Source organism: Megalobrama amblycephala, linkage group LG19 (genome assembly GCF_018812025.1).
Source record: "Megalobrama amblycephala isolate DHTTF-2021 linkage group LG19, ASM1881202v1, whole genome shotgun sequence".
Classification (NCBI taxonomy): domain Eukaryota; kingdom Metazoa; phylum Chordata; class Actinopteri; order Cypriniformes; family Xenocyprididae; genus Megalobrama; species Megalobrama amblycephala.
Window position 1 is genome coordinate 21,562,756 of NC_063062.1, and position 13,597 is coordinate 21,576,352.

A 13,597-nucleotide genomic window follows, 5' to 3' on the forward strand; every position below is an offset into this window, starting at 1 on the left:
TACATGTCATAAACCCGCCCTCTCCATATAAAAGAAAGGCACTTGAGTCAAAATAAAAAAATAAACTACACTTCCAATAAAATTTTCCGAAAGATGGTTTTGGTCATTTAAGGTAGTTGTTATCACGCTGTTATATGTTCAATTGTTTGTTTTTGTGATAAGTTTGATTTTATCTAGCAATTTTATACTATAGAAACGGGGCGTGTCTTCATGATTGACAGTTGATTGACAGCTTCTCAGAGGACTGTCGGAGCTTCGAGGGGAGATTGAAGATATATAACTAACTATTAATTTTTGATTTCTGTGTTATTTCACACCGGCAAAATGAGTTGTTCAGCAGTAAACTGTACTAACCGACCTACAGGATCTGACGGATCACTGAACTTTTTTCGGTAATGTTAAATGTGGGCTTTATAAGCTAATTAATAAATGTTATTAGCTGAGATAACACGCCTAACGTTAGCCATGTCGGGAAAAAGCAGGTGATCGTTATCTGGCAGTTACTAATTATTTTTATGTGTATAAAATAATAATTAGCAGGACAAAACTAATGATAGCCTACTCTAATTATTTAAAGAGCACTGTCTACAGCAATCGATCTCCTGGAACGTTCATTCAACTTTATTTAAAATGGCAGGACCGTTAATGATGATTTAGAGTTGTTTCTAGTGGCATATTGAGTTTATCTACTGAATTTGCTGTTTCAAAAATATTATTGCTCTAGAAACAGAATAGCCTATTATTTTATAGGTAGAATTTTAAATTGTGTATTATTTATTTAGCCTATTTAAAATACATCAATGATGACGCAGATGACGCAGAGGTCTGGGTGGAAGTTTGATACCGCGTCGTACATTTACATTCAGTTCATTACAATGAATGGAAGCGGCGTTGCGTCGTCCATCTTTTTTTTACAGTCTATGGTTTGTGTCATGTTAATCTTTTGTGCAAATCTAACATTGAATTGACCCTTGTTTGTGAAGCAGTCCGGCTTAAAATTGATGGCATGGTAACAACACTCTACTACAACAACTCTTCTTCTTCTCTAAAGCAGCCCAACATGGCCTCGTCCCCTTTGTTGCGTGTTCTCGGGGGGCAGAGTTTATGTAAATTTTAGGGTTAGTGATGTCACTAACCCAGGAAGAAGCTCATTGTAGTCCCTACCAGCCATTTGTTGTAGTCCTTAAACAGAGAATTCTTTAAAAGAAAATATCTGTCTTTCCATTGAAATTTGAGCGTAATAACTTTGCAGATGTTGTTTATGCTCTAACAGCAATATTACACACTAAATAAAGTTACAAAAATGAAATCATAATCAACCACCCCTTTAACATTAACATGCTGCTAACAGAGAATCATGACAAATGTAGTTCATCACCGCATAAATTGGCTAAATCATATTTTAGTAAAAAAAAATATTTGGTAATATTTTTAGTTATTTTTTTTTTTCACCACTGCACCATACAAATGATTAAATATATGATTAATTTGACCAGTACCCATTCGTTTCACTGTGATTCTTTAATTGACACATGCTAAAGCATTAATGTGAATTCATGTTGTAAATATGATTATTTTGACTTGATCTGAAGGCATAAAAGAGCAGGTCTGATGTGATGGGTCCAAATTTATGTGGCTGGCTCGATCATTCATGTTCCTTCTAGTCTTTTGGAAGTTGTCGGGATTGAATTGGGACACAGTTTTGCAACTTGGCTCTGATTTTGCATATTTTATCAATGTTGGCTGCTGACTTAATGAAAATAAAGATGTTTTCACCCAGTTACCATGTGTTGGGTTGGACTGTGATCTGAAATGTTTTATAATCATCTCTTATCCGTGTTCAGGCTAATTTCAGTCATTACAGCATCAACGCATCAACGCATTTCAGTGTAAACACTCTCTTAAGCTGGTACTTTTACAGAACCAGTTGTAATGTGCTTTGTGAATTTAAAGTGCTTTAGGTTTACTTTATTTTCATGTAAAGTTTAGCATAATTCCATATATTTGGCCATTACGCTATCATGCGAAACTAATGATGCACAGCTACATTGTGACACTGAACAGTTTTGTTGACATGAATTTTATACAACTGACACATTAAACTGAAGTTATGTGATCCATGACTGTTTGACACATCATACATTATGGGTTCCACTTCCATAGTTGATTAATTCTACCACTTATGATGCTTTAGTTCTGTATCAAACAGTCATGGATCTCATAACTTCAGTTGCATAAAATTCATGTCAACAAAACTGTTAAGTGTCACATTGTATCTGTGCATGGGTCATAATGCAGACATTGCTGTAGGTCAGTCCACTCTTGATCCCAAAAAGTGCATGTTTGCAGATATGACTCAAACTGATTAATGTGTCTTACAGACTCCCAGTGGAAGCAGGACACATGATGACCATGTCCTCTACAGGACACAGACAAATAGATGATCTACAAAACCTGGCGCGAAACCACATACCATTTCAAGCAGCATTATCATAACTGTATAAAGTTGCTTCTTCTCCAGCTGAGATCTGAGTATTTGAGGAATTTGTGGTTGTATCATCAGTAGTTGTGTGCAGTGTTTTTCTGTGATTTGCTCCCGCAGCGCATCCGGCACAGGGTTCACGCATTCCTTACGGCAAGCATGCGGTTTTCCAAAAGCCTGTGGAGAGGCTCAAAAAACGGATACAGATAATTATACGATCTCCGTGTGGAATGTATGATTCTGATAGAATTCATTTATCGTTTTGCATGTTGAAAATGGAGAAATGTGCGCTGAAATATTGTGTTGGTTTCTTATCTATTATTCTCGGCTCTGTTGCTGAGTTTATAAGAGTGTTCACTCTCTCGCTCTCTCTTTGTTAACAAAGCTGATGAATATTTCAGACCATGTGTTTGAGAGTTTTTGAAGCTTCATTGTTTATTTAATAGCTAGAACAAATCGGAGCACCTATCCGAGAGAGAATGCAGGAACCCTGTGGAAAACTAGAGGCCAGTTGTGATTCTTACTACTAAATTTAGGCCTTTTTATAATAATTAAAAGTCTAGTATAAACTAGTATTAAAGGGGACCTATTATGCCCCCTTTTACAAGATATAAAATAAGTCTCTGATGTCCCAGAGTCTGTATGTGAATTTTTAGCTCAAAATACCCCAGCATGTTAAAATTGCCACTTTTTGGGTTGAGCAAAAACGCGCCGTTTCAGTGTGGTCCCTTTAAATGCAAATGAGCTGCTGCGCTCGGCCTAAGAGGGCGGAGCTTCAAGAGCTCATTCTCCATTGTCGGGAGTCAGTCAGGATGCACTATAATGTCAGAAACTGTAAATATGAGGCATGGAGATAGAACAGGTATGGTTTAGTTTAATTACGGTTAGAACTTATATTGTCTTCTTGTTTTTATCCACTATATTAGTACAAGCCTGTTTACTGATGAGTTTTACAACATTTATTGTACTTAAAACAAAATATGAAGCATCTGTTTTCACTCTAGAAAATCACTGTAAGAGCTTAAAATACAGTGCAAGTGTGCATTAAAATATTATCCATAAACTCTCTCTCTCTCTCTGCCTTGCATTATCATCAACATACACAGCAAAGTACACAGAAACACTCGTTACAACTAACAGTAAACAAATATATAAAGACCTTATGCCTTTTCGGCTGGTGCTTAATAAACTGGTACACTTTATATCCATAAATCAACTCCGATGAACTGTAATAAAGTGCTCTCACCTTCATTATTGCCATATCCAGTATCACTCTGGAGACTGAAAGCTGGATCACGAACAGTTTACTGATCTATCCTTGAGTAACAACTTTTTAGCACAAACTCTGTTTTGTATTGTCCCTTTGTATTGACATTCGTCCACAAAGCAGTCTGGTATGAAATGATTCGCGCAGACATAATGGAATTTCGGTAGAGTTGAGGGAGCATTTTCTTCGAAAACAAAATTAATCCACCTCGTCTTCAGTGGCTCAGATTTCAGGAGTAAATGGAGAGAGCTATGTGGATTAATCAATGCAGCTACAGAACACCTAAAACGCTTGGGAGATGTTCTCGTCAGTGCAGCAATGGCGGACTGTGTACAACTCGCTGTGAACTCGTTCAGGGTGGTTCTATGTTAAAACAGCAGTGTCTGTCAACATGCATGGGCGGTGCCTGTGGTTAATGTGGCGTCACATTGCCAGGGATCTGGAAACGGCTTGTTCTGAGACATTGCTTATGATATATTGGGATTAAAAAAAAGGAGTGGTTGGATTTTTATCATTATAGGGTGGTTGTGTACACTGCCAACACACATTTATGTCCAAAAAGTGAATTTTGCATAATAGGTCCCCTTTAAGGTACAGTAGCCCCAACTCATTTCATTTTTGTGTGAACTAACCCTTTAAGTTGAGTAATAAAAACTCCATCTCCGTGCCGCTTTTACAACATTTAAATCCCTCAGTTCTCACCATCTCCAAAAAGCCATGATAATGTTGATTCTTGTTTTATTACAAACTGTCGCATTCTCTTTTTGCCAGCAGACTCTCCTCCGTTTGGCTTTTTTTCTTTCTTTTTTTAAATGAGTGATTCCACAAAGGTTTGAGATTTAGCATGCTCCATGTTACCTTTCTCTTTTGCTGTGCCAACTAACCTATGCCACTCCCACACCATACACACATCAAAGTAGCCAGAGCAACTTTTCTCAATGTACGGATATGATGAGACACACATGGGCATGATACATTTTTTTGAAAATTCTTCGATGAATAGAAAGTTCAAAAGAACAACTTTTGAAATACAAATAATTTATAACATTATAAATATTTTACTGTCACCTTTGATCAGTTTAATGCATTAGAAGTTAATTACATTTGAAATATCGGAAAGTGTTTTAAAAGTGTTGTGGAAATGATTCTTTGACTGATGTGAATCTTTTATCAAAAGATAAGCTAAAAAACACATACACAGGCATGCTTGTGTGTGTTTGAACAAAGGTGCTGACAGGATTGACTTATCAAAACAAATGTCGTGGAAAAAAGTACAGGATTGAGATATCAAGGTGGTACAAGGTATGTTTGGCAGAATATTACAGGGCAATTACACTGCTCCAGATGTGTACCGCAGCGCTGACAGACAGAAAGAGAGAGAGAGGTGCTTCCTTTAAGCCAGTGACAAGGGAAGAATATTGATAGTGTCCTGAGGGAAGAAGGGCAGGAGGAATGTATGATGGAGAGAGAAACAGTTGTTACCTCTGAGAGGGTAATGACTACCTGTGTGGCTCACACCTGATTTATGCCCAGGATCTCTCCACCTGAGCACTGCCACAACATGCTGAACACACATACACACACACCTGTGGAGTGATGGCTTCATTCACAGGAAACATTTGTATGTCTGTGTTTAGGCAGCATCTTAATTTTCCATGTACCACCATCTCTGAAATTACAGGCCACAGCTGGTTTAAGATACGAACAATATGAGCCTGTAGTTACAGAGAATTCCTTCTAGTCTACCCTGATAATGTTCAAAAGACACCATTAGGGTAAGACAAATTACACTAAAAAAATGCAATAAATATTAACATAAAATCTCACACAAAACACCTGAGTCAGTAAAGAGCAGATAATCTCCCTGTATTGGACTGAATAGATTTAACTGATGGAGGTCAAGGGTCGGATGGTTGGGGATTGAGTTACAACTTCTGCATTGACTGATCTGCATTCAGTTCTGCCCTGTCTTGATCATGTGTTATGGGTAAATGTTTGTTGATTTAGGGTCAGTAGGAGCTCTGGAAAGGCCGCTGATGTCACTGACATCAAAGATGACGGAGGGTGCCTTTTGGCTTAAACCTGCCGTTGCCGAGCATCGCTATGCAGATGTTTTGGAAGATGAAAGAATACTCAATTTCGAAGTTTGGTATGTTTGATAATAATTATCTATGATGTTTGAAGTTTGTGAATGATGCAGTATCTAATGCTATATAACAGTATTTTTTTATTTATTTGCCCACCTATAGATATTTTAAATAACCTGACAATCAACTCCACTCGCACACCATTGGCCTGAACTTTGACCCTGTGCTCCCAGGGTTTGTGGGTAAAAGGTTGTGGCAGGGCACCACAGCCTTTTCATGGATCACTCAACAAAAAGAAACAATGTCATTTGCAATAACACTAACCAGATATAACCTAAAAAGCATTAGACATCAAACAGTCACTTCCGACAATAATTGTCTTGAAATTTATTGTTGAATTTCCATTTGCGGTTGTAGCGGCATTGCTTTAAAGGGGATGAATTTAGAGATTCAAGATGTCAGAGAGGGTTTTAGCTGCTGAGACTTTACAGTTGCTGTTAATTCCATTTCAATCAACACAAAACTCTCAACTAATTTACTATATAGTTGACCTGACCTATCCGTAGACAGAACTGATGCAATAACAGATTGGTGGAGCTCAGCAAGCAAGCAGGCACTAAAAACATAATGAGCTATCAACTACTAACAAGCATTAAATCTGTACTGTGCATAAACTCTGTCCCAGATTAAACTAGGAATGTTAGCTTGCGTAAGAGAGCAGGAGTTTGACAGGATTTTGGCGATTTTTTGTTTTTAAGAGCTGTGCTGTAGAAACCACAATGAACCTCTCAGTGCATGACAGAGATAATTTCATTCAAACGTCTTACTGTCGTAACCATGCTATTTCCTGTGTTGATTATTTAATACAATCACAATATCATATGTATTTCATTGGCCTTACTAAATAAAAGCTCTGTTTTTCCTGACGAAAATACAATAGAGCAGAAACTTTAATTGAATGCTGTCAGTCATTCTTTTGTCCTCTGGGCTTTTAATGTCTATTAAGGGAGAAACATCAATCTAATTCTTTTACTTGGCCAAAATTGTAGAATGCTCCTGGCAAGCCTTGAGAGAAAGAAAGTGAAAAATCCAAAAACATGTATTAGGACAGCATAGGATTTGAACTTTAATTTGACTTGAAATTTAGAAGAAAAAAATTCTAAACAACGCTATGTGAAGTATTCTGACTAAACATAAAATGTTGTGTCATTGAGTGCCGTTTTAACACATTACAAGTAACTTGAGTTACGTAATCAGATTACTTTTTCAAGTAACTAGTAAAGTAACGTCTTTGCTGCTGACCTTCAATGATCTAATTCGACCATACTAATAAGTAAAAATTACTTTGGGTTAGATTTAGAAATGAGAGTGTTGAACTTCCTTCTTCTGTATCCTATTCTTCTTTAATCCAGAATGGCAGCACAGCTCAAAGGTTTGTTTGTGCTGCGCCCTCTACTATACATGCGTAAATATGCATTTCCTTCAGCCTGAGGCTTATTCATTTCACTTTTGGTGTGAAAGGGCCCTTACATTGGCCAATAATAGAACTTTGTTTTGTTGTTCTTAAAAACTAACAAACAAGCCCAGCCCAGGTTAGAAAAAGTAACACATTACTTTTCATAAAAAGTACAGTGCATCCAGAAAGTATTCACAGTGCTTCACTTTTTCCACATTTTGTTATGTTACAGCCTTATTCCAAAAGGGATTAAATTCATTATTTTCCTCAAAGTTCTACAAACAATACCCCATAATGACAACGTGAAAGACGTTTGTTTGAAATCTTTGCACATTTTTTAAAAATAAAAAGTGAAAAAAAATCACATGTGCATAAGTATTCATAACCTTTGCCATGAAACTCAAAATTGAGCTCGGGTGCATCCTGTTTCCACTGATCATCCTTGAGATGTTTCCACAGCTTGATTGGAGTCCACCTATGGTAAATTCAGTTGATTGGACATGATTTGGAAAGGCACACACCTGTCTATATAAAGTCCCACAGTTAACAGTGCATGTTAGAGCACAAACCAAGCCATGAAGTCCAAGGAATTGTCTGTAGACCTTCGGGACAAGATTTTATCAAGGCACAGATCTGGGGAAAGGTACAGAATCATTTCTGCAGCATTGAAGGTCCCACCAGGACTCTTCCTAGAGCGGGCCGCCCAGCCAAACTGAGCGATCGGGGGAGAAGGGCTTTAGTCAGGGAGGTGACCAAGAACCCGATGGTCACTCTGACAGAGCTCCAGCGTTTCCCTGTGGAGAGAGGAGAACCTTCCAGAAGAACATCCATCTCTGCAGCACTCCACCAATCAGGCCTGTATGGTAGAGTGGCCAGACGGAAGACACTCCTCAGTAAAAGACACATGACAGCCTGCCTGGAGGACTCTCAGACCATGAGGAAAAAAAAATTCTCTGGTCTGATGAAACAAAGATTGAACTCTTTGGCCTGAATAGCAAGTGTAATGTCTGGAGGAAACCAGGCACCGCTCATCACCTGGCCAACACCATCCCTACAGTAAAGCATGGTGGTGGCAGCATCATGCTGTGGGGATGTTTTTCAGTGGCAGGAACTGGGAGACTAGTCAGGATTGAGGGAATGCAGCAATGTACAGAGACATCCATGAAGAATACCTGCTCCAGAGCACTCTGGACCTCAGTCTGGTGTGAAGGTTCATCTTCCAACAGGACAACAACCGTAAGCACACAGCCAAGATAACAAAGGAGTGGTAATGGACAGCTCTGTGAATGTCCTTGAGTGGCCCAGCCAGAGCCCAGACTTGAACCCGATTGAACATCTCTGGAGAAATCTGAAAATGGCTGCGCACCAACGCTCCCCATCCAACCTGATGGAGCTTGAGAGGTCCTGCAAAGAAGAATGGGAGAAACTGCCCAAAAATAGGTGTGCCAAGCTTGTAGCATCATACTCAAAAAGACTTTAACTGGTGCCAAAGGGGCTTCAACAAAGTATTGAGCAAAGGCGGTGAATACCTATATACACGTGATTTTTTTTTTTCATCTCTAAAAGTAACTTTCCCCAACACTGATTGAGTGTGAAGGTATCCTACACAAAAATTATGGTTGTCACCATTGTACACTGAAAGTCACTTTTCAGTATGTCTTCAGTACAGCGTCAGAAAAGAAAACATAAAATTGGTTCATAAACAGTGGTTTAGTGAACAAACTATGACTTTATGGTGCTATTGTAAATAAAGGAAGAGATCTGAAGTGCTTCCACTTTGGGATGTAAAATATTTTAGCAAAATGTATAGTTTAGTTAGAATTATTGCACTATTTGTTCTATTGCATGCCATCTGTTTGACACCCATGCGCACATCTGCACTCCTTCAATGAAATCTGTGAAGTTTAAAGGTACTGTATGAAAGTTTTTTTTTACTAAAGCATAAAAATAACCTAATATGTTTGTAGAGATTTAGGAAACATGCCAAGTTCAAATATTTGTTTCTCTGAAAAACAATGTTACAGCCAGTTATTCTACTTTGATTACTTTGACTATTCTGCACTTTGATCAAAAATGCAGTAAAACTCAAATATTTAAAAAAAAAAAAAAAAAAAAAAAAAAAAAAATTAACCCGTTTAATTTTTTACTAAACTTTTGGCTATAGGCTATATGCAAATAAAATAAAATAAAATGTGTATGGATAGGCTATATAAATATAATCTAGATATATGAATGTAATCAAATAATTCTATCTTTTAAAAGCTAAATAAGTACTGAATCACTACACACACACAAATTACTGACAAACCAGGTTTCCTGTGACAGGTTTTAGTGTGTCATTTAGAGTTCTTGTGCGCTATTGATCACTGATACACTCTCCACTCTCTCCCATTCACTATAGACTGAGGCCAGAGCCAAGACAGAGATCAGATTCACCCCTGCACAGGAATTAAAAGCACACAGACTGGTAGCATGTTTCTGAAGAACACCGCAGAACTGGTGTCAGATTATGTCTTTTGCAATATCACTTACTTACTTCTTTTCTTTGTGCAATCTACTTCCACCATCTCTTTATATCCATGGATGATGGCAGGTGACAACAGCTGACAACATCAAGATCCTGCTTAAAAACCAGATTCAGAAGTATTGACCACGTTAACACTTTCCCCTTAATCCTGGTAAGACAATTAAGAGTCTATGGTAGCCTTTTATTTTACTTTTATCTAATGACTTTTAGTAACAGTATTTATATCATTTTTTAACTCTAATACACCACTATGTCCAACCGCGTTCAGCATTCGCTTAGTGATGTCTGATCGCGCTCTGACAACGGCAGTGATGTCTCGCGCATATACTTCAATGAGAGCGAGACATCACTGCCGCTGTCAGAGCGCGATCAGACCTTACTAACGAGTGCTGAACGCGGTTGGACATAGTGGTGTATTAGAGTTAAAAAATGATATAAATACTTTTCGGTTTATCGCACAAACCGATCGTTTCGTGTCTTAGGACATCAATGTGTCGTCACGAGCCGCAGGGTTTAATTTGGACTTGTCTATGCAAGTTTTATTTACTCTTATAGTAGAAGTTCCCATCAACTAGCATTATTTGACTGACAGACAGCAACGGTTGGAGTTAAAAATCATTAGTGTTCTACTGAAGAAACAAAGTCACCTACATCTTGGATGCGCTGGGGGTAAGCAGATAACCATCAAATTTTCATTTTTGGGTGAACTATCCCTTTAACAATTGTAGTCATTTGAAAACTTTTTTTATTTCTGGAATTCTGACCATTTTCAAGCCCTTGGTTGCTTAGAAGCCCCACTATTGACACCTAAATGATGACTAAGGACACGTGGACACCAGTGGTGATGAAGCTCTAAGTTGCCATGTTGTGAAACGAAGGTAAAACTCTTCCTTTGAGGAATTGTTATGATTTGGTTGATATACAGGCCTCATATGACTACTAATGATGCAAATATTGTTGCATCTTAATGTGGCTATCACCTAGAAAAAGGGTTTAAAAAGGGATTGCCTGGTAAATATTGACTTTTTGTGCATTTGACATGTTGTAGTTGTAGTATAAGCCCAATACATGTGAAATGGAAGTGGTCTTTTTGATATACAGGGCTAATGATGTGAACTAATGATAAAAATATTGGTAATGCTTCTTAGTTTGGCTGTCATATAAGAAAAAAAAATATTTAAATAGTTTTTTTTTTTTTTTTAAGTAATTATATTTCTCACAATTTCAGCTTTTATTTTTACAATTTTCATCTCTTTTTTGACTTTATATCCAACAATTGTGACTTTATTTCTCACAGTTAGGCCTTATATATATCACAATGTAACATTATTTCTTATTTTAAAATTTATCTGATTTGTTTTTTCTCTCTGAGGCTCTGATTTGCTCTAATTATGTTTGGTGATTTATTTGGTCAGACTTGCGCATGTGGCAGGCATGAATAGATGCATTCATATTTTGTCAGTGTAATGAAATCAGACAGCACACGGCAGGCTGAACGCTGGATGTATTTTTAGTCAGCTGATAAGGGTCAAGGCTTTTTGTCCATGAGTTTTATCTCTGCAATTATTTGAAGTTCCAAACCCCAGGCTACCCGTTGAGTCCAGGAAGCCAGCCCATTCTGTCCATAAAACACCTCCACACGTCAATGTTGTTAGGATTTTAATCACAACTCCTCAGCTAATGTGCATTGCAATAGTTTTGAGTATCTTCAAAGTCTTATCATAGTGTTTGATTCACTGAGCTAAGATATAGAAAAGCATAGACATTAGACATTAAAAGTAGCTCTTTAACGGTGTGTGTGTGTGTGTGTGTGTGTTTATATGCATTATGTTGTAAACAAATAATGAGAAGTGGGTCAATTTAATTAAATCTTTTTTTAAATCACTTAGAAACAAAAGTCTGTTGTGTTTTGTTGTGGAAAGCCTTAAAAAAGCCCATGTAAAATAACTAATTACTTAAAATCCACTGCATGCTGGAATTTGCATGAACGTTACATAAGATAATAACCCCAGCTGAGTAAACGAGAGCTAACAATGCCAAAAGAAACACTCAGCATGCATTGTTTAATCAGGTAAACGCTACCTACTGGCAGGCAACATGTAAAAGAGCTGCTTTCATTGTACTTTAGTCTTTGACAAAGTCCTGCAGCTTTGGTGCAGACTATGAGGTTTTTGTATTAGATTATCCAGTTATATTTATAGAGAGTTATTAAATTTACCCACATGTATTTTTTTGTCCATGGGTTTTGAATGCTTTTCATGGCTCTTTTTTTCCCTAGCAGAATGGGAGAAGCCTTTCTACTTGCTTTAATTTGTCTCTGCAAATATAGTGCACTGAAGCAAGCAAAGAGGTTATATGTCTGTTTTTAGGCTTTTTGATTAACTTAGTGGCCTCATTAACTAACCCTCAGTCAGTAACCAATGACTCTGATGAGTGTGGATTTGGTAAAATGAGACATCTCATCTCAGAGGAGCTCTCTAACCAGTGATTTATCACCGCTAATTAACGTCTGCGAGTGAGCAGATGTTTTCATTTCCATTAATGCACCTGAAATGGCACCGTAACAACCATTTATTGAGTGAGTGTTGAGAGAACCTTCACTGGGACAAATATGATCCTGAGCAGACTGATAGATATAGTACTATTTGCTTTTTCCACACACTTAAAACAATAGCTTATTCAACTAGTATGGTATTTATTCCACAAATATTGCCAACAAGTAAAATATAATTTTATAAAGGAAGCAAAATTGTGTTTTTGATAGCAACTGCAGCCACAACACAGGTGGGAAAAAGTTTTTGGGAGGTTGGTTAGATTGTGAGAAGAAGTGAAAGTGATTGATGAGAGCTGTATGCATGCCACCTCTCTCACTGGCTGGTTTATTGGTGGGCCGCTTTTTTTTTGTGGTAATCTGAAGCAGATGGCAGTTTGTTTGAAGTCCCTGCAGATGGTCATCACCGCTCAGCTCTTCAGCACCTGAACCGTGAGGGATCCAGACGCCACACAGAGGCCTAACCTGCCAAAAGAGCTAAATTACCATTGCGCAAAATGACCAAAATAACCGATTCTGAAGGATGAGTCAAAAAATCGTGAGCACTAATCAGGTCTAGAAACCCGTCCGGTGATTAAAGGTCTAACCGTGCTGTATAACCAACATGTTCTGTTTAATATAATCAGGAGTGGCTATTCTAACTTAAAGAGAGACATTAGCATAACAGGAAAGCTTGTCCAGACGTATGTTATTTTAGTTCTGCATTAACCTGCATTTTTCCTGGCACATCTCCATTAAAAACTCCTTTTAGTCTTAGAGTGAGGTAAATTTTGTGCTTGGATTTGACCTACAATATTAGGTTGTACAAAACAAACACGTCCTCATTGACACAGTCTGTGCAGAGTGCTATGCATTTTGGGATTGAAACAAAAACGCAAAGCTGTATGCCAAATCGCATCTTAAAAATATATTAATAATTGTTGAGATTTATATAGCTACACTCTACAAAATGCTGGGTTAAAAACAACCCAAGTTGGGTTGAAAATGGACAAATCCAGCGGTTGGGTTAAATGTTTGACCAACGTGCTGGGCAGTTTTATTTAACCCAACTATTGTGTCTGTGAAGTTTCAGCTCAAAATACCCCATAGATTTATTATTATTCAATTTTTAACTGCCTATTTTGGGGCTTAATTAAATATGCACCGATTCAGCGTGCGTCCCCTTTAAATGCTCGCGCTCCCCGCCTCCAAGCTCGCGACTCTGTAATACATTGCATAAACAAAGTT